We start from the raw sequence: 26,492 nt of genomic DNA on the forward strand, positions 1-26,492 counted from the left end.
TCTTTACCTAGCACGGCGTCCACGATTTTGATCGTAGGCATCGCAGGTAAAAAAATCGCGGGCATTGAATGCACTAAAAATCGGGTGCGACGCGACCGACGCGATGCCCGCGATTTCCCATAGGGAACAATGTTAAATGTCTCAATTGACCCGATTTTCATGTTTAATGCCTCAATTGACCCGATTTTTCCATAGGAACCAATGTTAAATGGCCCACAGAGGCCAAATAGCCACCCTGAAGTGTGAAATGGCCCCTACAATATTTAACGCCACCCCACGATCAACGTGAACCCGAAGCGTGGCGAGCGCAGCGAGCCCGCGAGGGGCGGCGGTACGCGTCCTACGACCTTTTCATACCCCCACTATCCACGTCGGCGTGGAGTTGAGAATAGAATAGTGTGGCGAGCGCAGCGAGCCACCGAGCCCGAAGCGTGGCGAGCGGACGCGGATACCTTCACAGGTAAACGCGTCCCTTCGCGGGCTTCACAGGTATCCGCGTCCCCTCGCTGCGCTCGCCACACTATTCTATTCTCAACTCCACGCGGACGTGGATAGTGGGGGTATGAAAAGGTCGTAGGACACGTACCGCCGCCCCTCGCGGGATCGCTGCGCTCGCCACGCTTCGGGATCGCTGCGCTCGCCACGCTTCGGGTTCACGTTGATCGTGGGGTGGCGTTAACAATTGTGGGGGACAATTCACACTTCAGGGTGCCTATTTGGCCTCTGTGGGCCATTTAACATTGTTTCCTATGGAAAAATCGGGTCAATTGAGGCATTGAACAGGAAAATCGGGTCAATTGAGACATTTAACATTGTTCCCTATGGGAAATCGCGGGCATCGTGTCGGTCATGTTGCACCCGATTTTTTAGTGCATTCAATGCCCGCGATGACCGTGATGGGCACCGTGCTAGGTAAAGAGTACCAGTGATTCAAATAGTTTCGCCCGTTGTGCATGGCTATGAATGAATTTACAGCTGTGCACATGGGTGGGATTTTGCATGTGCAGGGTGGCATGGGCTGATGTTTACACTGATCACTTGGCTCCCAAGTTCCGCAGCCCAGCGATCAGGTCTGAATTAGGCCCTTTATGCCTGTTTCACTTTTTAAATTGTCCTAATAACTGCAGACCAAAAGAGCAATGTACATATCAGGGTCGGACTGGCAATAGATGTCAAAGGAAGGATTTCCGGTGTGCCTAAGTGTCATCAGAGTGGTCTGTGGCTGGGAGAGAGTGACATGTATACCTGAAAATCCTAATTATTTATACACAATGGGCCAGATGCACTAAGCTTCAAAAAGTGATAAAATGGAGAGTGATAAACAACCAACCAATCAGCTCCTGCCTGACATTTTTCAAACACAGTCTGTGGCAAGGCAGGTAGGAGCTGATTGGCCGGCTGTTTATCACTCTCCATTTTATCACTTTTGAAGCTTAGTGCATCTGGCCCAATGGACCTTATTCAGATCCACACCGAAAGCTTAGAAATTCGCACGAATGCCGCCCCCCCTCGCATGCCGAATTCACCTGCACCCGTGCGAATGGATGTTTAGCATAAACACCCATTTGCAGCATGCGTACGGGGTGGAAATCATTCAACCATCCAATGACTACTAAAGTGCACGCAAATCTAAGATACTCTCTGGTGTCTTAGGCATGTGTGCTCCCTCTACGGGAAGAGGGCAGACAGCTGACATCCGGTGATGTCAGCTGCCCACTCCCAGCACCCACGTCATCGCCGAATTTCCATGGGAATGGTCAGCATTTTCATGGGAAAACCAATGAAATGCTGGGTGTTTCCATGGACACCGCCCCACTCCCCAGGACCACACTTCTAGGCAATTCACCATGCCCGCTCGCACCAAACGGCTGCACATGAGTATAAATGCTTATACGCATGCGCAGTCGCTAAAAATATCGCTTCCTGTGCCAATGAGCTGGGGGGCGATCAAACCTAAATACCTCCAATATGTGATTCTGCTCTCAGTTCTTCATTCATTTTAGTTGAGACAGTCACACTTATGAGCCCTTACAAAAACTTACTAAAAATATTCTAAAAAGATGGAGTCAGAAATTTTGCTTTTATACTGTATATGTGTAATTAAACTGAGACATCACAATGTAAAAACTCATTAGGAGCAAAAAAAAGTTCTACATACAGTATATACAGGGCTATTTTTGTGCAGGCTCCAGCAGGAACTGAGGCCCTTATTCTAGTTCACTCTTTCTGACAAAATATTTCTTAGATGGACAAAACCATGTGCACTGCAGGTGAGGCAGGTGTTACTTGTGCAGAGATAATTAGATTTGGGTGGGGTTTTACACCTGCCTCACCTGCAGTGCACATGGTTTTGTCCATCTAAGAAATATTTTGTCAAAAAGAGTGAACTAGAATAAGGGCCTCAGTTCCTGCTGGAGCCTGCTGAAAAATAGCCATGAGTATATACAATATGAAAAAAGAAGCAACAAAAAGAAAACATTTATTTTTATTTACAAGGTATATTTACAAAGATGTGAGTTCTATTGAAGATGAGATGTTACTATGGGCAACCAATCATATTCGATCTATTATCTTCTAGAAAGTGTTAAATAAATAAGAAGTAGAGCCTGATTGGTTGCTATGGACAACATTCCATTTTCAACAGAACTCACATCTTAATTTACCCCCTGGTGTATAGCTGAATTGCCTACAGGCTATAACAAGTAGAGAGTGTTAATCTTCTCATTCAGTAAATATGAATAATGTTTGCTTATAAAAAACCTACTAATAAAAAATGTATAACAATTTAAAACATAAATAAAAAAATAAAAGTAAAAAAAGATCTGAACCATAAGTAGCAACACTGAATAAACAACTTAAAAATAGCAAACATTGCCTGAGGAAGCAGCCATTTGCACCAGGAAATGTGTTGCATGAACCCTGTAAGAATTGTATCTTTTATTTTTACTTATTATACAGTATGGTTTATTTTTATGTGCTTTATTTAATTGTCTAAGTTATTTTTAAGTTGTACCTTGGCCATATCGTCAGACATCCGCCAACCTTCTTGCTGTCCGCCTTGATGGAGCAAGTCACAAGTGTAAAAGTGTCTTAGTCGCAAGGGCAAAAGACGAGTATCACAACTTAACATACATGCATTGAAAGAAAGACCAAATTTCAGGGGAAAAAATGGGATTTTTAATAATTTATTCAACTCTGCCGATGGCCAATGGGGATAATAAAAAAAAATGAATCTATCTTCATACTCCAAACACTGTTCTCTTGTTTGAGAATTTAGGAGATGAAGGTAAAACAATCATTTTCACAAACACTTCAAAATGTGTGACAGTATTTTTTGGTTTGTCACTTACAGGCTTATTCTTGAACCTTTAAGTCTCGTCTAAACAGTGGCCCTCATACATAGGTGTTTGTAAGTGGGAGAGGAATTCTCTTCATCATATTGTGCCATATTGAAGTGTCAGTCTGTAAAGATATACTCCATCTGTCCATCACGTTTAGTAAACTGCTACAAAATGGGGTCCTTTTTCAGACATCAGCTATTTTTTGTAAGATACAATGTTCTTTCACAGTATTAACAATGAAGCACTTCTCTCATTCCTCTGTCAGTAAAAGGTTCAGTTCTGGTAACACATGGGGTGGTGATCAATCATCGTATACTTCTGTGACAAACGCCTTGGTTATTGCTGTTCTCTATCTTGTGACATGCTTTTACTTGTGGCTTCTGTGTCATTGCGTAGGTGTTATGGTAACCTTGACTGCTCTGAGCTTCTTTACACACAAAAACAACATAAGGAGACAGAAAAAATAAGTTCAGTGAAAATGCATCTACACATAACAATAATGCAATTATAACCACAATGTAAAACTAAATGTAAAGTTAAAAAAGAAAACTCATACTGTATTTAGTAAACCTTTAAGCTGACAAAATTTCACAATCATGCTAATTTTGCTGCCACCCTAATACAGTGCCGCCAAAACAAGATGCCCTATCATACAGTTATTGTAAAAAAATCATTGTTATGTATATCAAGAGGGCCATCTTAATTTATAGATGCACTGGGCAGCTGCCTAGAGTCCCATTATTCTAGGGGCCTTAAGACAGGGAAAGGTGGTGGTCACACAATCAGAACGGCAATGCAGCACTCACTTGGCCAGATGCACTAAGCTTCAAAAGTGATAAAATGGTGAGTGATAAACAACCAACCAATCAGCTCCTACCTGACATGTTTCAAACACAGTCTGTGACATGGCAAGTAGGAGCTGATTGGCTGGCTTTTTATCACTCTCCATTTTATCACTTTTGAAGCTTAGTGCATCTGGCCCACTACCTGTTTCCCAGCCTGCAGCTAGACAGTGAATACTGATAGGTGGATGTCCTGAGCTATCCACACATCAGAGTGCTGACACCCGAACAGCAGGTGGGGTATGTTAACACTTTCTTAAACTGTTTCCCCTACAAGTGCATTGCTTTGCCTGGGGCCTGTACAGTATATCAAAAGGCCCTGTGTATCAAACATTTTGAAATCTAGTTACTGTACACAGCTGATCTACTATGAGTGAACCTAAGTTAGGTTGATATATTTTCTTTTATTGTTTGGCCTAATTATTTGATTTCTGTATTTCCACATGATCTAGACCCTAGACCTTAATCGAGGACAGCGAAGCATAAAAGTTTGGGGGCAGCACTGGTTTAAAAAAAAAAAAAAGGCAACATAATAAACCTCTACTTATACAGTATCAAAATAGAATAAAATCAATAAAAACTATTTGGATAGAAAAGCTAATTACATGGTGGTAAGTTAATTATATTTAAACAATCACTGTCATTGCCCTTAAGGAATCTTTAACAGTAGAAACAACATGATAATAAGTATTTATTTATACACATAAAAAAAAAAGGGTTCTTGTGTAGTTTCACGGCGCCACCGCGCGCACAGTCTGTGTTTGAAACTTGGCTTAGAAACATAGAATTTGACCACTTGGCCCATCTAATCTGCCCCTTGCCAGACTCTGTGTTTAACTGTGCGCTTGCCGCTCTAACTGTTCTCAGTGCAGCATGTGCCTGCTTTACATATGTAATCTACGTTATCAGCGTAGCACTGGGCAGCAGCAGCGCGCGCTGCCCAGCGCTGACAGGTCACTGTGGTACTTGTAGTTCCACAGTGAAATAGACAGTCCTGCACACCGCTGACAACGGGGGCATGTAAACTGGACACCCCGGCACACTGCTAACGTACGGGGCTTCTAAACTAGACACCCCGGCACACGCTAAAATTTAGACGCTAAAGCGTCTAAATCCAGACTCCCTGCACCCCGGTACACGCTAAAATTTAGACGCTAAAGCATCTAAATCCAGAATCCCTGGAAACCGCTTAGTAGGGGGTACTGTGCAAAACACTCTTAAACCTGTTCACAATTACACTAGTCGACGTAACAGCTGTCGACCTTGTTAATTCCACTATCCACGCCACCCCACGCGGTATGCGTCCGACCGACCGACCTTTTCATACCCCCACTATCCACGTCAGCGTGGAGTTGATTATATAAAGTGTGGCGAGCGTAGCTGCGCTCGCCACGCTTTGGGTTCGGTGGCTCGCTGCGCTCGCCACACTTAATAAGATCAACTCCACGCCAACGTGGATAGTGGGGGTATGAAAAGGTCGTAGGACGCGTACCGTATCACTTTTTTAAGCTTAGTGCATTTGGCCCAAAATTTGCTAAATTCATGAAAAAAAAGGAACGGATTCAAAATGTACAGCCAAAATTGATACTTTTTTAAGTCGCTATATGATCACGCTGTATGGTAATGCTGAAGATGGCATCTATTACAATACAAGCATATTTATAATGGGTGCAACATGCACACAGGCCCCTGAGTCCCAGGGGGTCCACATCAGCACTACCGGAATCACTGAACTTTAGTGCTCAGACTTTATTGCGCTGTGGACTAGAGTGGTGCTACAGTGGCGGTGGAGAGAGGGGGGGGGGGGCCCAAGGGGAAGAGGCTGCACACAGGCTTCCTACTCTCTTAAAGCACCTCTGCAAGCAAGCATACACCTACTGCATTAATTATTCAAGCTGCGTCCCCCAATGGGTTGAGCAAGCCATATGTTACAGAGGCCAAGATATCTCCAACCAATGACAGAAATCTCTGGCCTCTTTCTTCCCCCTAATCAATGATAAAACGCCTCAATTATGGGAAACGGAGGGTGTCAATGCTCCTTTCCTCTGCCTCTCCATATGGAAACAGGCTGCAATCATTGACAGTCTGCTGCCATACTGTTTCCTACATCTTATCACCTGTTCACGCATGTTCAGATAATCAGTTATTTGCTGCATGGGAAGAAGAAGCAACCAAACCTGAATGAGGCTCTATGTGCCTAGGCACCCTCATGACTGTCTCGGGTTGGTGTTCCAGGATCAAATCAAATATTAAAGGTCAAAAGTGATAGGTAAAATCAGTGCTAGTGGCTGGCAATCATAAATCATGTGGACAATCAGAACCACACTGATCCAAAGAATGAATGGGAGGTGCAATTTACTGCACTTAATTTAATATTTTTTTCCCCAAGTATATCAATAATAACATTTTATTCTAAGGGGGATTAGAAAAATGCTGATACCTTATGGTGCCATGATTTAAGAAAGTTTAGGAACCACTGTTTATTTACTTAATTTTACTAATCCTGTCATGCATTGGTAGGTGCACACTGCATAGGATGTACTTGCTTTTTAAGGTTTCTGATTGAGATCTGTGTAATCTGAGACTCAAATATTTGAACCACAAATCTGAATTAAGGTCAGTTGAAATGTGTATTGCAAATATTGTGCTAATCCAATATGTTTAAGCAATACTTTTGATAAGACAAAGGCAGACAGGAATACACTACAGCTTTGTGCTGTTTCACATTGTAACACAATGTTATCATTGTGCACTGATCCAGTGTTTCTAAGATTCACAGTCTATAAAACAATCCCTCAAATGACTCCTCTGACACGGAAATGTTTGTAAGAAATATACCAAATGTGACAGAAAATGACTGGTGCATGTTTCACCAACAGGAGAAAAATAACCAAGTGGGTCAATCTTCTGCGAACACCATTGACCCCCAGGTACAGAAACTGGCATATCAGAAGCATAGCTGGTGACAGAACTTACAGGAAACAATATAGTCTCTGCTACCAGTGACTTGCGGCAAATGTTAATGTACAAATTCACTGTAACAATTTATTTCTCCCATCAATTCTTATTTAGAAACGGGTGAGGTAAGACACAGATTACACTGGCAAGTGTGAATTTAAATTTGATTAGTAGTGGCAATGCTGACAGAGTAAGATACAGTTATTGTGGCATATAATCAGAAGGCAACCATAGTTGGTATATGGTGGACAAGTTAGTATGCATTTGTGATTTTTATTTGGGTGGTTACTGCGCTATGTGGTTTAAGCAGCTTCTTTATAACAGGATATTTAGGGGATGGTAAAAAGCGCTAAAAGAAAAATTCTGAAAAAATGGGATAATTAATTTCGAGTGGTACCTGTAAATGAAAAAGTGGTTAGTAGTAATGTTTACACCCTTTTGGGGTATATGTAAAAAGGATATGTAAATGGATGGACTAGTGCTCTCCCTAACACTGACCCTTACGTGCTTCCGGTGTAATGATGGTAGCTCCGTGTGCCAGATTGTGTGCTCAAGGAAAAAGTGCGCAGGACGCACGAAACGCGTTGGACCCGTAAGGAGGACTCTCACACTTGCTCCCAAGCTCACCCTGAAACCCTGCCCGGCGGCCGCAGCGAACTTCCGGTTCCACGATCTCTGACTTCCGGCAGTCACGGACGCGCACTGAGCCAGCCGCAACAACATCAAGCGACGGCTCTGACAGTGCGCCCTGCCGCTCATACAGTCAGACGGACGGGACAGAGCCGCAACAACATCAGGCGGCATCCCGGCCGTTCACAATCTGGCACACGGAGCTACCATCATAACACCGGAAGCACGTAAGGGTCAGTGTTAGGGAGAGCACTAGTCCATCCATTTACATATCCTTTTTACATATTCCTCAAAAGGGTGTTAACATTACTACTAACCACTTTTTCATTTACAGGTACCACTTGAAATTAATTATCCCATTTTTTCAGAATTTTTCTTTTAGCGCTTTTTACCATCCCCTTAGTATGCATTTGTGATTGAATTAAAATGTATGTATTTTTAACTGTCTTATGCCTTTCATTGGGATTTCCAGCATGTACAGTAGGCTCTCTACTTGAATGAATGTACTGTTAAAAAGAATTAAAGGATGTGCTGGTAAATAAATATATAAATGGTTATCGACCCACTTGTTCTTGGTTCCCATTGCCCCTTCACGTCATTGAACGTAGACTTGACTCTTGTTCACAGCAAATCTTACTCTCCTGACTTAACACAAATGGGGTTTGTGATGGGTAGGCAATTGGTGGAGGGCATACATACCACCTTGGCTACTATAATTACTTCCTCTGAAGGTCACCATGATCATAGCATGCTCCTCAGTCTAGATACACATAAAGCAATCAATACAATCCTTTGGCCTCATTTGTTTGGATTGTTATCTCATCGAGAATTTGTTTTGGAATTTATCAGATGTACGCTCGCTACTCGGGGGGGATTGGGGGGGGAGTGCGCTCGCTACTGCCTGGGGTAATGGTGGCGGCGGGGGTGCGCAGCCTGGTCATAATGAAGGGCAGGATAGCCCAAAACAAATATGGCCGCCACACCACAGGGCTGGCACGGTCGGTGGCCCTGGCAGTATAAAAATCTGGACCGGCCAACCAGGAAATGGCCCGGTTTCCAAGCCGGGCCAATCCGCTCCGGTGATGTATCTTCATTCTACCATCACCACTTCTTCCTGGATTTCATCTTTTCCCTTTTCCTCACCCTTGGAATTTTTGAGTGTTCTTTTATCCAACAATCCATTTGTATTATATGCAGAATGTATATTTGATGACCAAAATTATCAATGAGGAGCTCAGGGGTTCGAAACATATGACCCTCTTGTACCTTGGTAGAGCTGTCATTATAAAGACAATGACTTTCCCCCTTCTGTTTTACATGCTGCAGGCACTATCAATTCTCCTCACTACAAAACATCCAACTAATCAATCATTTATTAAAGTAATTTCTCTGGCAGGGCTCATATTAGTCTCAGGAAGTTACATCAACCCAAATTTAATGGTGGAATACATTTTTCCAATTTTCCTATTTAAAATCTTGCCTCTTTGATGAGATTCTCTACTGATTATGGGTTGTAAGACCAAGAGGTCGGTGCTGACACATCCTTCAAACCTCATTTCTTACCTACTGTTACGCCCTGTCTTGGTGCTGTGCGCGGCTACTCACCCCACCGTGTGTCTCGGCCCCTGCACCGCTGCGGTGCTCGACCGAGGTGGTCCGGGGGGCAGTGTGCATTGGGGGGTCCTGGTCCTTCGGCGGGTCCGGCAGCTTCTCTGGCTTCTGGGACTGGGCACCGCCATCTTTGCTGCATCACATAACCGGCAGGCAGGGTCCCTATATCTCCTCTGTGGAGAGGGGCTGGCCTGTCCTTGCTGGGCTATAAAACTCAACAAGCTTTAAGCATCTGGTCTGGTGCAACTCTTCAGCTGTCAGAAGCATAGCTCTACAGCCGCCTTCAGTGTCTCTGCATGGTACTACAGTTCCAGTCTCAGCTCTGTCTCAGAGTCCTGTCTCTGCTACTGTAAATCCCTTTACCTGCTTGTTCCAGCTTTCCGTTATCCAGAAGCCAATTCAGCCATTTAAGTTACAGTTATTCTAAACCAGGAGTTTCCAAACCAAGCCAGTTCTTTAAGTTATTCCTCTCCGTTATCCAGAAGCCAAGTTGGCCATTTAAGTTACAGTTTTTCTCTACCAGGAGTTCCCAAACCAAGTCGGTCGGAGCATAAGTTATTACGCTTCGTTATGCAGTAGCCAAGTTGGCCATTTAAGTTACAGTTAAACCAGGCATGTCCAAACTAGGACCCTCCAGCTGTTGTGAAACTACATGTCCCATCATGCCTTGCCACAGTTTTGCTAATAGGGAATGCTAAAACTATGGCAAAGCATGCTGGTATGTGTGGTTTTACAGCTGGAAGGCCATAGTTTGGACATGCCTGAGTTAAACAGTCCTGAAGTCCTCATGCCTAGCCGGCCTGTTTAGTCGAATCCTGACCTATCCTCAGTCAATCGATCTCTCAGCACCCATGAGTTCTCCCAGCGAGGGGCCGTGACCTGCTGTCCAGACGCAGCAAAATCCAAACCTCCTTGGGCGGGTCCCTGCTGAAAACCGATGGGCAGTTAGACTCCGCGCCCTCACCACGGAGTTCAAGTCAATACTCACGGCCTGAGATTTATGCACCCGGTATGGGCTGCACTGGACTACCCGGAATGTTATTCTCTGTACAGTGCTGCAGAATATGTGTGCGCTATATAATAAACTGTTAATAAATAAATAACAGCTGGGGGGGGGGGCACAGTTTGGATATGCCTGTCCTATTGTATATGGTTTATCATCTCATATTTATTTATTTATTAACAGTTTCTTATATAGCAGCGCTTTACAGAGAAAAACATTCACATCAGTCCATGCCCCAGTGGACAAAAATAACGTGGGGCGCTCTTGGGTAAACAAGATGAATAACAATTTATTAAAACACACAAACAGCACAAACATATACAATATTAAAAGCACATAGGTTCACTGCGACAAAGTATTAATTCACTGGATTTATATGCATATGTGAATCTTTATCTTTCACCCTTTTTAGGGTCAGGCATAGATGTTTAAACAAGTAGACCAAGTTCAATCCCTTAGTTTAGGCTGACAGTGTCCACTTTTTTCAATAAAACCACATGGAACTGAAGATGGCTAGTGTGCACACTTACAATTTTATAGCAAAGCACTTTGCATGAGTTGTGCATGCAACCAAATGTCGGAGCAAGGACTTCTGTTTTTTTGGGGCTGGTGTAAACAGTGTCCGTCCTGTCTCCGTGTAAACTCTTACTGATAGGTATTGAAGGCAGTTCGGAATATCACTCTATGGAAGGGTATGCGCCGCAGCGCTCACTCTCTCCGTTCCCCGCTCAGCTGACCTGTAATGTGCAGGAGATCAGCCGGCTTCAGTGTCCCAGCAGAAGCTGCCTCCTTGTTACAGCCTTCCCCGTTGTAGATCTCACACGGCGCTCTGCCACAGCGTCCGTAAATGCAGGTCGACTAAGCGGCTGGAGGAAGAGTTTACACGGAGACAGGACGGACACTGATTACACCAGCCCCCCAAAAAACAGAAGTCCTTGCTCCGACATTTGGTTGCATGCACAACTCATGCAAAGTGCTTTGCTATAAAATTGAAAGTGTGCACACTAGCCATCTTCAGCTCCATGTGGTTTTATTGAAAAAAGTGGACACTGTCAGCCTAAACTAAGGGATTGAACTTGGTCTACTTGTTTAAACATCTATGCCTGACCCTAAAAGGGTGAAAGATTCACATATGCATATAAATCCAGTAAATTAATTCTTTGTCGCAGTGAACCTATGTGCTTTTAATATTGTATATGTTTGTGCTGTTTGTGTGTTTTAATAAATTGTTATTCATCTTGTTTACCCAAGAGCGCCCCACGTTATTTTTGTGTACTTTGTGGTTTTTAGAGGTTGGCAATCCTCTTACGTGGTGGCTGCAGGGTGGCAAGTTACACCCCTTTAGTCTCCAGCGCCTAAGGCAATTCTCTGGTTCCTGCCCCAGTGGAGCTTACAATCTATATTCCCTACCACATGTACACTCACACATATACATTCTAATTTTGTGGGAGCCAATTAGCCTACCAGTATATATTTGGATATAAGATTTGAAATGCTTAATTCATATATATACCTTACACATTTGTACTCAGTGTTTTTGCTTAAATAAAATAAATAAAATATAAATAAATGAATACATTTGTAACAACTCAAATGGTCATCAACTCATTACTAAAGCAGGATTATAACAAATCTGACTTCCCCTGGCAAAGCTAACACTAACATCAAGCAAGACAGCTTTAGCTGGCCACTTTATAACCGTTAAACCCAAACCCATGGTATAGGTTCCTCCTTTTATAGTATGAAGCAGCCTTAGCCTGATGGCCAGACCAATATTTGCAATTTTTCAACACTGCCGGTCCCAGAATAATAATAATAATAATAATAATAATAGTAGTAGTGTCACCCCATCAGAGCTACCATGGGTGTATTGTGGACATTTGTGCCTTTTCCACACCCCCTTCCAAATGCAACCTTGCTAATGCTTTTTTACTTGCACCACTGGTAAGAATATGGTGAAAGGTGAGCTGCCGTGCCAACCAATTTCCAGATAAAGAAGATAGAACTTACATTCTTTTTGAGTCTTTCAAAACTTGCTGTATAATCTTTGTGCATTACAAGCTGCTGAAGTGAAATGTAAAACTTTATGGTGAGATTTAGAAAATCATGTTATAAAGAAAGCATAGCCAATGCATAAATACTCTATTCTAAGAAAGAGTTGTAACCATTTGTGTGTGAGCATATACTGCACTTTTTGCCTCTCTGAAAAACAACAGTGGAACCTATAGCAGCCAGACCATTTACTCATCTAGATCCATTAATAAAAGGCACTCTAAAATACAAATGACCAACCTGAGACAATATAATTATCATTATTAGTATTATTAGTATTAGTATTAATATTAATTATAATTATAATAATAATAATAATAATAATAATAATAATAATAATTCTTATTATAATAAAATTAATAAACACAAACGTTTAAAAAATTTTGTGATGCGTTTCACTGTCACTGAAGGGGCAGCTTTATCAAGGTGGTACCTTGATAAAGCTGCCCCTTCAGTGATAACGAAACGCGTTGGTGACCAAGCTGGACCCATTGTGGACATTGCCCATCACCTGCTTAATTCTCTGGGACCCCACATATCTACCATCATCACTTGGCACAGTGAACTTTACAAAAGGAGCCCCCCATACAAGCCCTGGACTGGGGAATCTATAGCGCCTCACTTGGAACTCAATTGGAGCACCTCCTCCCACTTATACCAAACGCACTTTAGAGAGAATCCCCACAAGTAAACTAGTCCATATTGGACCGGGACACCTCCAGTGACTCATTGGGATTACAATTGGACTCCAGTGATATATTCTACTCCCCACTTGTTGTGGTCTACCAGAGCAGGTTATATCAATTGGTCCACTTGTTGTTTTTATAAGTTTCTTCATTCAGTTTTATTGTATGTTACGTGTCATATTAAATATTTATTTTATTGCTTAGATTGGTTGACTCATTAAAATATATGAATCATGCAACAACTTCCTTTTTCTTCCATACAAACCACTCATGGACCTGACTAGTCCCAAGTTGCAGCTGTTCACCCTGAGCAAACCACCTTGACCAGCGCTCTATACAGTTTTCTGTATCCTTTCCTCCCATCAACCACATAACCTAGTCACGAGGCTGCTCACCTTGCACCCTGTTCATGCCTTAGCCATCTCTACACCACTTGCATCATGCCATCAGGTTACCTTCTGCTTGTTCATACCTCATGACATCCAATTCACATCATGTTCCTTACTACAGCTCAGTCTTCAACTGCAACAGGGATTTCCTGCGTTGCATCAGAAGCCCCGCCATGGTAGTGCTCCGGCAGCTCTACCACCAGGCAGGTCTGACAGCAACTTCTCTGTCAGCTCCCTGGATCTTCTACCATTCTGCTAGTTTAGGAATGCTATTTGATGTCACACTAGAACCCCCTCAATAGGCTCCCCTCCTCTGTTTCCAGGTCTGCACACTCTGCACCCCTATTTGTATCACCAAGCCTCAAGTAGCTTAAGTAACAGACAGCCCTTATGACCCTCTAGTGGATCTTGATGAAGTCCTCACAGTAAAACCAAAAGCATATGGCTTTTGTGCTTATCTGACATCTATCTTAGGGTAAATTATGTAGTGGTGTACAGTATTCTACTTCTGTTTGTCCACATAGTTTATGATTAGCAGCCATCAGTACAGGTATTGCCGGGCACATTGACCATTAATAATTTGTTTTGGTTTTGGACCACTAACTTGTTCAACTCCTACAAGTGCCATATGGCACCCAATTTGGGAAACACAGGGTTAGTGTTTTTAAAATATGTACCCATAGATATAAAAGAACTCCTTCAATTGCATTGAAATACGTTGGTTGCACAATAATGGAACAACACAAGCAGATATGAATGTGAACGTACATGGGTATGGGCACACTGAACAGAATGCATTCAACTTCTGGCACCATGCTTCACATTTGCGTAAAAAAAAACCTCCAAAAGTCACCCACAGCATTTAAATGCCAGCGCATATCATACGGTACTTAAATCTAATGGGGTTTTTTTTAGAGAAAATTAATATTGAAATGACTTCAATATACACACTGTGGGGTATATTCAATGCGGGCGGTGAGCCCCTGATGGCGAGCTATACGGCGACCAGTGCCGATAGCTGGTCCTCAGAGTATTCAATGCTGCCCCCTTCACCTCTGTAAGTTTTACACCTCAATCATCTACTTGTTTTTTTACTTTTATGCAGTAGTTTAGTAATGAATACCTATTAAATTTCCTAGATCCAGTTCCATCATTAAAATTCTTTTTTTTTTCAGTGCTAACACTGAAAAATGATGCTGTGTAGAGATTAATAATATTTCATTGAAAGTCCATTAGTTACCTGTAATTGCATTTCTCAATATAACTAGTTTAGAACGCTTGAGTAAATAATATTGTGTTATAATGTTGCAGTGTTCCCATATTTCATAAAACCTAGGTAATTTGTCAACTTGTTTTTCCTCTAAAGACTTTTTAAACATGCAGCTTAAACATAATTATTAGATATAAAGATTGTACTTAGTGTTTAGTTAGAAAAAAGTATCTGGAGAAATGATTTGTTTGAGCCTTTAGAGTAATTACTTCATTATTCATGATTTAAGAATCTTTATCTGTACCTTTCATTGATAATTTCTTCCTTTATCCAGGCTAGAACATAAATTAAAAGTACAAGGGTTTAAAATCGTATTTCTTCAATTTCACGAGAAGACAATATAGGGAGTTAATGATAGATATCACCACTGCCTCTGATATTACTTTGAGGGAAGTACAGCCTGAGGTCAGGGATCTCAAATTGGTCCTTGGTCTCACAAGGGGGGCAGCACATTAATTGTATGTATTGAAATAATTTGAAAATATAGTAAATTTTATTAAACTAATTCTATGGTTTTATAATACATTCTTAAATCTGATATATATGGTTCCCATCTAAATTAAACTCAACTAACTTCTTTATTGATACCCTATATAATTACCTATCTCTATATTTCCACTCCTCCACTGTATACTGTAAGCTCTCACAGAACTTAATACTTAATTAAAAGTACTTGTTTAGATACTCTTAAACTTACTATCGTTGTCTGCTATTCCTGCTTATTAATTTTTAAGCGGTAATTACATTTTTACCATTAATTTAGGATCAGACAAAATAATCGTATTTTATTGAGCAATTCACTCCCGACTCTTTGACATGTTTGGGATAAAACACATGAATCCGAGATAAATTCCCTGATCCATGTGATTTTGTGATTGTAATTGTAACTTCCACCTATATGCAGGGAAAACAACATTCCCGATAATGCCGGCTATCAAGGACAATTAAACTAGTTCAATCAGCCATGGTAATTTACTCTAGCTAATTGAATTCCCCCCAAAGTCTTTCCATAAAGCTCTTACCATAGAACTATTCCCTTCCTCTCTAAGGCTACATACAGTACACGTGGTACTGCTTAGCATTCTGTATGTGACATGCTGCGTGTGAAAAGTCTGTAGTGAACCTCCCTGAATCCAATACTTGGTGTTGACCACAAGAAAATGACTAAAGAGAATTTTCATCAGTTCTAGTTAAGCTATCAGGGCTATTGGAGACAATTTGTCCTACAGTATTTCAGCTACTAGTTCTAGCTACTAGAAGATGGCTCCTGTTTGGCACGGCATGGGCATTGAGTGATGGAGCATTACGTTTGTTACACAAGGACTCATTTAGATGCTCAGTACAGGAAATGCTCAAAAAAGGTAAAAAATGTTTAAAGATAAATTTTATTTTATTGGTTTGAAGGCTACAAAAATGTCTGTGGTACAACTACTAAGGGGGAAATGTACTAAGATGGGAGTTCTATTTCAGAGGGGATGTTTCCATTGCTAACCTTGTGACCCTGCAGATGTTTTGACTGATGACCTTTTGACCCTGTCAAACTTTTGACTCTGTCGACCTTTTGACCCTGTTGACCATTTGTTGTCGACCTTTTGATTGTATACCTAGACACTGTAGATGGGACATGGTACACTTATACTGTAGACACAAAAAAATTAAAAACTCATGTCAACCTTTGTTAAAAACCCACAAAAAAATGAATGTCGACCTTTTCCATGTCAACCTTTTGACTGTCAACCTTTTAACCCTGTCAAAAATTAGTTGTTGACCTTTTGATTGTAGACGTAGACACTGTAAATCTAAAAGACCGTAACCCTCATCCATGGGGAGTACAATTCAGAACAATAAAACTATACAGCTAAAACTAACAGAAGGTCCCATTTTTCAGGAGCACCTGTAACATCAAATTGTGTCCATATACAGTATGAATGTGTGGAGTGAAAAGTGTACAGGAGAAACCTCTGGTGGGTCTTACTGCTTGTAATTGGTTATCTCCTTCCTCCACCCAACCCAAGTTAATAATATGCCACAAGGCAGTGGGTGACAAGAAGAGTCAGGGGGATGCAGAGTGTGACAGGGAAAAACAATGGGTGACAGGGGTCCCGGTGCACTGCACCTTTTGCACCAATTATAGTTCTGCCTCTGCTTGAGGGAGCACCCCTCCTCTAAGGATTAGATTCAAGACTGTGCACTTAAACGTTATACATATATTACATCAAATTGCACAGGTCTATGGTGTATTGTTGTTATTCTCTGAGGAAGCCACTGAACTTGTATAGGTGGAAAAATGCGTTAGTGACATCTATTTTCCTGGTACCAGACCATTGTGGACAGCAGTAACTCCCATGTGGGTGGATCCAGATAAAGCAAGACTGGAAGTGCTAGGTCAGGAACTGCAAACTGCACTGTCCCTCAGGTGGCCACCTGCTTATCTACCTACATGCCTAAACTCAGCAACTACAGTTAGTTGCTGAGTTTAGGCAGGTAGCTGATGAAAAAGAAGTGGTAATTATATTATATCACTGACATAAAAAACGCTTGCTGCTTAAACTGCTTCATTGATGGGCTTTGTTGCACTAACAGACTATCAAATACTTACCTGTATGATGCAATAGGATCTTTCTATCTGTATGCTAACAATCTGCACAGAGACTCTTACTCTAAAAACTGGCTCACTTACAGTGTGGAAATACTAACCAGTACTACTGCAAATTCAGCTGTTTTGGTACTTGTTTCCTAGAATGGCGCCCACTAATCAATTTGCTTAGTGGGCTATTCTGCGTAGGGAAATCGCATCACATGGGCCATTTTAGGGCCATGCGATGTGCGATGTTCGATGCAATTTTCCTATGTAATTTATTCACTGCTCTCTCAGCCCCGGGCCATCGCATCGCATCTGCCGCAAAATCGCATGCGATTTTATAGAGTGTGCAATGCCATGATTGTATGTCCCAAAAATAGGTTTAATGTACCCCCCCCCCCACTATCCACGCCAGCCGAAAGCGTGGCGAGCGCAGCGAGCCCCGTGAGGGGCAGTGGAATGTGTCCTCCGACTTTTTCATTACCCCACTATCTACGTCGGCGTGGAGTTGATTTTATATAGTGTGGCGAGCGCAGTGAGCCACCAAGCCGGAAGCTCGTGATTTCATGATTTCTGTATGAATTCATTTATATATATATATTTTCTATTTTAGCGCAATGTACTATTTTTGCTTACATGGTATATAATCATGTTTTATCAATATTTACTATATATTTAGTTCATGCATTCTTTAATGTTTAGTAACACAGACCATAATTTGTACAAGAGCCCATCTACACACTAATTGCAATCAGTTGGCCTGACAGCTAAGGGATACGCCTTTTTATATGCCATCAAATTCTACCTTTCCTACATACTGTATGTGCAGACTTAATACATTGGCCCTTATTCTGATCGGTGCGGCCCGATCAGAATATGCGGCCGCAACCGTGCAGGCGAATCCCCGCCTTCCATACGGATCGCCACCTGCCGTCCGTATGCGGATATGTGGCGATCCGCATGAAATTGTACGGGGATACGCCTCCTCCATGGTGGGAGCAGCCCCTGCATTCCATGGTCGCCGAACATCGAATGCAGGGCCGCACGCTCCACCAGGTCCCGCAACACAAGACCACACGGACACTTGTCCGTGTGAAATCATGTATAGGGGCGGGCAGCTGACATCCGGCGATGTCAGATGCCCGCCCCGTACCCACGCGTCACGGCCTCATTACCATGCATACGCCCCGCGTTTGCATGGGAACGCCCATGAAACGGGGGGCGTATGCATAGGGTAATGAGGCTAAGTAGCCCCTCACGCCCCTCTACGCCCCCTGTGCGGCGTATAAAGAACCCGTGCGGCGAAATCGCCTGCACATGCGCAGACTGACCTCTGCACATGCGCAGACGATCAACATCGGCGGTCCGTCCGCATGCGGGAATTTCCGCACCGATCAGAATAAGGGCCATTGTTTCATTTACAGTAAATTGTTATATGTATGTTGTAGTAACTATTATTGCTGAAACCATTTAGTGTTGCAATTGATTTTTCTTTCTTGAGTCACATATTTGGGGGTCAACTCCTCGTTCTTGGAATCAGTGTTTAAGTATGCACACAAACACACACACACACACACACACATTGTATATACATTTTTTATGGATTTATACAGATTTCATATTTGGCTTAAGATAAGAACATTTCAGTAATATTTTATGTTAAGATTTTATTAACTTTTGCATCTGTGAATTTCCTCAGTCATCTGCCAAGTGCAAATTATCCCCGTTCACACTTCTGAACATAAGAGGTAGCAAGTTCTGTGATACTTTTTTTAAAGCTAATCACCAGATGCTCTGACTTTCCCACAACACATGAGCCTGTGACAAGTAGAAAGTTGGTGTATTCATTAATGTCTCTATTGTGATTAGCCTATCATATTATGCCGTACTGTCAGCTGCAGCATATGGCGCCGGCATCTTTTCAGCGACATCTTCAGCGCTCCATATGTATATTCAATGCTTCTGTAGACTGAGTGCATTTTACAACAAGATGACAGGCTGCTGCTGCAATAATATCACACTATTCCCAAATATGCTTATACACCTGTGCTTAATACTTCACAGACTTCCAAATCTCCTTGTCACAGCCCATGACTGGGTCATTGTCCTTTTTATTTGATCATTGCAATAATTTAATTTATAAAAGGCATAGAAATACTTTCTATAAAAAGTTATTTTGCTGAATACAAGTGTTAATATTGTTAACAGGGATGTTAATAACAGTTAGGTGAAATGTAATAGGATGAGAGATTCAGAAAATGAGAGATTTGGTAAGAAATCTCCAGTTTTTTTAAAGTGGCAATCATTTACACAGCAAAACCAGTGTGATTTTGCTGTGTCAATGGTTGCCACTTTAAAAAACCTGGAGATTTCTTACCAAATCTCTCACTTTCTGAATCTCTCATCCTATTACATTTCACCCATGTATCACACTTGCTTTAGAACCTAATTAATATTTATATGACCCCTATACGGTACATTGAAGTGGTCCTATAAGAAATGCACCCAATTATAAAAAAAAAATGCTCTACAGTATTCTACAGTTCCTGGAATTGTTTTTATGAAACATTACCATGGTAGATTCCTTTATTTAGCTGCTATAGTAGGTACTGGGTTGTTAATTGTGTATGGGTATGCTAGGAAATCTTAATTTATTTTATTATGAGCATCAAAGATGATGACAACTAAGTAGGGAAATGAGGGGTGTGAATCATGTCAAGATATCTCCTCCACCTGATACTTAACCCTCACAGGGCGTCAGCCGCCCGCCCCGTCTTCGTCATTGCTCTCGTAAATAAAAGTCAGTTTCCATTGAATGATTTCACCACTCGCATGGTTACAAGATCTGGTACATTCCATCACTTTGGCTGTGGAACTACTGTGACAATGTTATTTCTATCAATATATTAACACACTTAGATGCACCATAGACCTCCTCAATTGCCACTTTTATCACAACAGACCCCTCTACATGCCCGTTTTGATCATCCAGTCTGTATAGTTATAGTTGTCCTTATGTGCTATTAGATCCAAATACATGTCCCTTATACTGTATAATGGATCTGACCCAAGTGTATGCAATAATGGCTCTTTCAAATATTCCCATTTGATTCTTGGAATACTATACTGTATGCTTTTGTGTATGTGCCCTTATTATACAGAGAAAAACAATGCAACAACTGTATCTATACACATCTTAATAACACATTGTTACTGAACTGAGACAGTTTAGCTGTTACAAAAATTGTATAGAAGAATATGAAAGTCATTTGATTATATTCTAAAGTGGTTTGTGATCTTTTTGTTAACCTATAACAAAAAGGGATGCAGTTAAAATCCCGGCGGTCGGGATCCCGGCGTTCAGAATCCCGACGCCGGAATCCCGACCGCCGAAATACCGACACATTCTCCCTCCTGGGGTGTCCACGACACCCCTGGAGGGAGAATAAATTAGCGTGCCGAGCGTAGCGAGGCACCGGGCCCGCTGCGTGGCGAGCGCAGCGAGCCCGCAAGGGGGGGCGATCCACATCCCCCCTTGTCGGCATTTCGGCTGTCGGGATTCCGGCGTCGGGATTCTGAACGCCGGGATCCCGACCGCCGGGATTCAATACTGAATCCAACAAAAAACATAGCTGCCTACCCTCCTGCATTCTACAGGAGACTCCTTAAATAGCAGCAATCTCCCTCTCTTCCTCATTAGTCTACCAGTGGCGTAACTAGAAATTTTGCTCCCCCCAGCCAAAAAAGTTTCTGGCGCCCCCCGCCCCCCCCCGCCCCCATGCCCCTTAAACATTACGTCACACATTATAATGCCCCTTGCACTATATGCCACATGCCGTCATTAAACTTATACTCCACAAATCTAAATGCACCTTACACTATGGCCTGAATTTCATGCCGCCCGAGTTCAGTGTAGTGCGAGATATCCGCTGAATTCTGATGTTTTTTAAAGGGGAATTAACTTACAAGGCATGGTTTTGCCTTGTAAGATAATTCCCCTTTAAAAAAACGTCAGAATTCAGCAGACATCTCGCACTACACTGAACTCGGGCGAGATGTCCGCTGTCGACGAAGAAAAGGGTGTGACCTCACTGAGAGGGGGAAAGGCTTATTGGGAATAATGCTCCCACAAGCCATGCCTCCCGTTTTCATCACTATGGGGGCATGCTAAGCGCTCTGTGAGCTTCTGGCATGCCCCCAGCCCCTCAGACAGATGCTAACGCATGGACACGCAGACGCCGACAAACAGACAGATACTGACAAATGGACAGATCCTAAAACACGGGCGCTGACAAGTTGATACATGGACGCCGACACAGACACATATGTTGACACATGGACACTGAAAGACGCCTATACACAGGGATACGCTGACACACGGACTGCACATAGAGACACTGATGCTGACAGACGCTGATATCTAGAGACATAATACAGACACCCAGACACTGACACAAATATGCTGACATGTGATGACACAGACACTGAATGCTTTGCATACCACTGTAGAAAACCAGGTTTTGAAAGAGTTAACCTTATTGTTGTGTTCAGCTCCTGTGCTGAAGCCTGTAGAAAGGGAGGGCTCTGTAACCGGAGTGCAGAGTGCAGGGGAATAGAAGGCAGCCGCTGTAGCAGGACAGTCAAGAACAGAAAGCAGGGAGAGGGACGATGCTGCAGCTGCCCAGCCTGCGCGGACGGAGGTTGTGTGTACTGTGTACACAGACGAACTTCCTGCCTGTAATGCTGCTGCTGCTGGGAGGAAGGGAGGGAGAGAGACGGAGTGAGACAGGACGGACCTTACCTCAGCTCTGCAGGTTAGAGTGAGAGGCTTCCGGCGCCCACGCAGCCCCCGCTCCTCCAAGCAGTGGCGGGGGCTGCCTTACACAAGTTACGCCACTGTAGTCTACCAATCTCCCTCATTTCACCTAGCCCACATTACACTATTACATTTTTGGAGAAAAAAAGGAATAAGAGATAGATACATTTACATTGAATCATCAGCACCATTTCCCAGCACTTTAGCAAGTATAGTAGCTCTTACTAACAGCGTTGGGGCTCCTCTACATTGTATTTGTATATAAGGGGCAGATTTATTAAGCTTGGAGAAGAGATAAACTTGAGATAAAGCGGAGAAAAGGTAAAAGGAGATAAAGCACAGCCAATCAGCTGTGTTTGAAAAAGACAGTTGGGAGTTGATTGGCTGGTGCTTTATCTCCTTTTACCTTTTCTCTGCTTTATCTCCAGTTTATCTCTTCTCCAAGCTTAATAAATCTGCCCCTTAGTCATTTTAAAATATTCCTCTTAGATTTAGCGGTACACAACCACGCTTCTGGGTGCCACGTTCACAATCTCTTTTCACAATCTCTCCATATATGGAATTAGACATGCCCTTTGGGTGGAGCATGACACACACCCTCGATGGAGCGCTGTGCAAAATTCTACGACCAACTATAATCTCCCTGAAACTAGTTTTCAAAAGTAGGCAAGTATGACAAAAAATGACCTTGTAAACATTTAGCTGTAGAATTATTGAAACACACAGATAATCTATATCTGAGCAGGAAGAGAGCAATATATTTTTTTTCCTTTTCACGTTATGAATATTTAAAGATGTTCTTCTTGCAATGGAAAACAGAACACTTTTGGATCAACACAGAAACGATATACAGTAGTGCAGAACAGGCCAACCTGTGGCTCTCCAGATGTTGTGAAACGACAAATCCCAGCATGCCTTGCCACAGTTTTAACACTCCCTTACAGCAAAACTGTGGAAAGGCATTGACAACATCTGGCGCACCACAGGTTGGCCAGGCCTGATATAGAGTATTACTAATTAGAGGATTCTAAAGGCCTTATTTTGTGATGCAAGGTTTGATTTTCAATTTAGGTGACTAATATTGTGAATCCAAAAATTTGTGTCACTTCTAGGGCAAATTTCATGCAAATGAACCCAGGCAGCTTCAGGTGCCCTTCAAATCACTGCTCCAGTACAGACAACTACTTACAATTTTATGAGCTGCTCTCAGAGGTAGAGCAATTGAATGCTGGGCTTTAAAACAGCACCTGAAAGTAATTTGTGTTTCAAAATACAGATAAACAGCAAAGAGATTTCCTTAATGGCAATCACAGTTCTACAAAATACATGTGACAGGTGTTAACCTAGAGATTATTTTACATGTGCAGGGGGATAAGCATTATTACTATGTATGAGGGCATGCATATGTATTTAATTTTTTAGTAATATTAGAATACAAATAAATGTCATGAATATGGTACATCGTGAATTGAGTAGAATGTGGTAGATTATACTTTAATTTAATGCAATGTATGAAAACCACCAATTCCATTGTTTAGTTATGCTAGTACAGTTCAGAGGTGATTTGCTTGGAAGCAAGTTAGACTGGGAAACCATACTATTCCTTTAAACTGGGACACTAAAGCTGGTTTCACATAGCAAAAACCTGCTTTCAACCCGTTTTTCAAAAGGTGTCTTAAAACGGGTCAAAAGCCAGTTAAACCCCTTTCATATTGCATGTTGTAAAGGTATATTGCAGTTTCAATCCAATTTTTGTACCTTCAGATTCAACCTGTTTCACCCATAGAAAGCCATACAATGTAATTTTAAATGTTTTTTTTTTCCTGCTAGTGGACGGGGATCATGTGTGGTTATCATTGTAGCAAATACCGTTTCTGAGCTTTTCAGACTGCAGGGAAAACGGCTCAGAAACGTGTAGGATCCTGGTTTTAACATGTTTCAAAATACCGGTATTTTGTAACTGGTAAATTGATTGTGGTGCTTTCATATTGCAGCTGCTACCGTTTTAAAGCAGTTAAAAATCGGGAATATGCCGTGTTAAAACTGCAATGTGAAAGGGGCTTAATACATGGCTCAGGTTCTGTGGCTGGCTGACTTCAAGCCTGCATTTCACCTGGTTTTAAGCAGCTAGAGAACCTGTGTAATGCTGGGTACACACTGGCAGATATATTGGCAAATCATTTGATCGGCCAGTATATTGTTTAGTGATCAGCCAGTGTGTATTTGTATGTAGTACCAGAAAGGAGTAAAAGTGTGAAAACTAGTTGAAGGAAACTGCAATAGTACATATAGAAGAGTGTAAGTACATGAATTAAAGGTTTTTACAGTATCTTAGGGGGATATATCTACTGTATGTGTTACTGGCATAGTGTCATGAACCCCGGTTCCCGCACTGCTCGCATGCGCCCCTTACCGGCACGCTGGGGTAGTGTCCTCCGTAGGTCAGCTGCCGGCACAGTCGGCAATCCCTGGCGTGATGTCTTTTGCTTCCAAGTCACCCCTGCGTCACTGTAAGCTCCAGGTGTATTCCCTGATCAAGTTGCGGGTCACATGATCCAGGTAAACTCCATCCTACTTCCTGGTCTGTGTGCTGCTGCGGCTAATTCCATCACCTGCGTCTGATTCCCTAATCACCCGGAGGGATAAATACCCAGCTCACAGTCTCCTCCTTGTCTTGAACAACTCGTCAGTTTACCTGTGAGTTCTCCAGCGTTAAGCTCCTGTCAAGACTCCCCACGTGCTCCAGAGGTCCGGTTTTCCTGAGTCCGCTGTCACCTGTGTTACTCTCAGCGTCCTGGTCATTCTACTCCTGCCAGAAGTCTCCACGTGTCTCCATCTGCCGTGTGATCCTGTCTTCTCGTGCAGCCCAGGTTACTTGCTCAGTGTCCGGTTATCCGTGGGTTCCGTGCCCGTCTCCTCTCGGCTCTCAGGCCGCTCCAGTGATCCCCAGTATCGGCTCCCTAGCCGCCCCAGTGATTCCAGCGATCCCCAGTGATCTCAAGTACCGGCTCCTTAGCCGCTCCAGCGATCCCCAGTGATCTCAAGTACCGGCTCTTTAGCCGCTCCAGCGATCCCCAGTGATCTCAAGTACCGGCTCCCTAGCCGCTCCAGCGATCCCCAGTGATCTCAAGTATCGGCTCCCTAGCCGCTCCGGTAATTCTCATTGTCTCCAGTGTCCCCCTGTGTTACCTTCACGTCATCACCGGCTTCCAGGCCGCATCCCACTACTCTCAAGTACCCTCCGTGTTGCTGTATAGCATTCAGTGCCATCGATCACCATCGATGGTTTTCGTACCCCATTAAAGACTCTTGTTATCCAAACTCTGCCAAAGTCACAGGGGAACCTGGGCAGAGGGCCGCGACCTGGTCGGCAGTTGCAGCTAAGTCCATATCCCCTTGCGGGGGTCCCTGGTGAATACCACTGTCGGCTTAGACCCCGCGCCTCTACCTTAGGTCTCAGCCAATCCTCTGTGTCCCCGGCAGTTCAGCTCTCTCCTGTCTCCGTGCATGAGCTCCAGCTATCTCAAGCCTCCTCGCTTCCAGTTCCCTGCGCCCTCCACTGGCGCACCCAGGTCAGTGCCGGGAACACAGACAGTCCAGGCCGTGACAGATTGTTCAAGACCGATGGACTCGGCACGCGACCATAGTGTGGGGCCAGCGGCGCTTCAAGATGTCACCTCGCGTATAGAGACGCAAGAAGCGACGCAGCAGCAGGTGATTACATACCTCCAGGATGTGTCCACTCGTCTGGATTCTCTCCAGCAATCCCTCCGGCCACCTCCGCCACCAGTATCTAATCAGCCTGTCACTCATGCTTCTACATATTTCCCTCGTCTTCAGCTGCCTACTCCTAATAAATATGATGGCAATCCCAAGGCCTGTAGAGGCTTTCTAAACCAATGTGACATTCACTTTGAACTTTTACCACAGAACTTTCCGACTGCCAGAACCAAGATAGCATATATTATCTCCTTGCTGTCAGGTTCTGCCCTAGATTGGATATCACCCCTTTGGGAAAGATCTGATCCAATTCTCACCGATTATGAGAGATTCGTCTCTACCTTCCGACGGATATTCGATGAGCCAGGAAGGCCTGTGTCAGCCTCTACAGAAATTCTCCGTATCAAACAGGGCTCTCGTTCCATGGGTCAATTCGTGGTTCAGTTTCAGACCCTTGCCTCCGAGCTCAAATGGAACAATGAGGCGCTAACAGCCGCCTTCTGGTTGGGCGTCTCAGAGCGCATCAAAGACGAACTTGCCACCCGAGATCTCCCCGAGCAGCTGGAAGATTTAATCTCCTTGTGTGTCAAAAT

General features: G+C 43.0%; 1 long non-coding RNA gene across 1 annotated transcript; it reads right to left on the bottom strand.

Annotated features, from left to right (window-relative positions):
• Positions 1-3,180: 3,180 nt before the first annotated feature.
• Positions 3,181-24,743, bottom strand: LOC146026808 (uncharacterized). Its single transcript, XR_014454547.1, has 3 exons — positions 24,593-24,743; positions 23,369-23,426; positions 3,181-3,768 (listed from the first exon to the last, which is right to left on the bottom strand). It is a non-coding gene; the product is annotated as an uncharacterized LOC146026808 (long non-coding RNA).
• Positions 24,744-26,492: the final 1,749 nt, after the last annotated feature.

The sequence above is a fragment of the Crinia signifera genome, chromosome 1 (genome assembly GCF_055691185.1).
Source record: "Crinia signifera chromosome 1, ASM5569118v1, whole genome shotgun sequence".
Taxonomy (NCBI): Eukaryota; Metazoa; Chordata; class Amphibia; order Anura; family Myobatrachidae; genus Crinia; species Crinia signifera.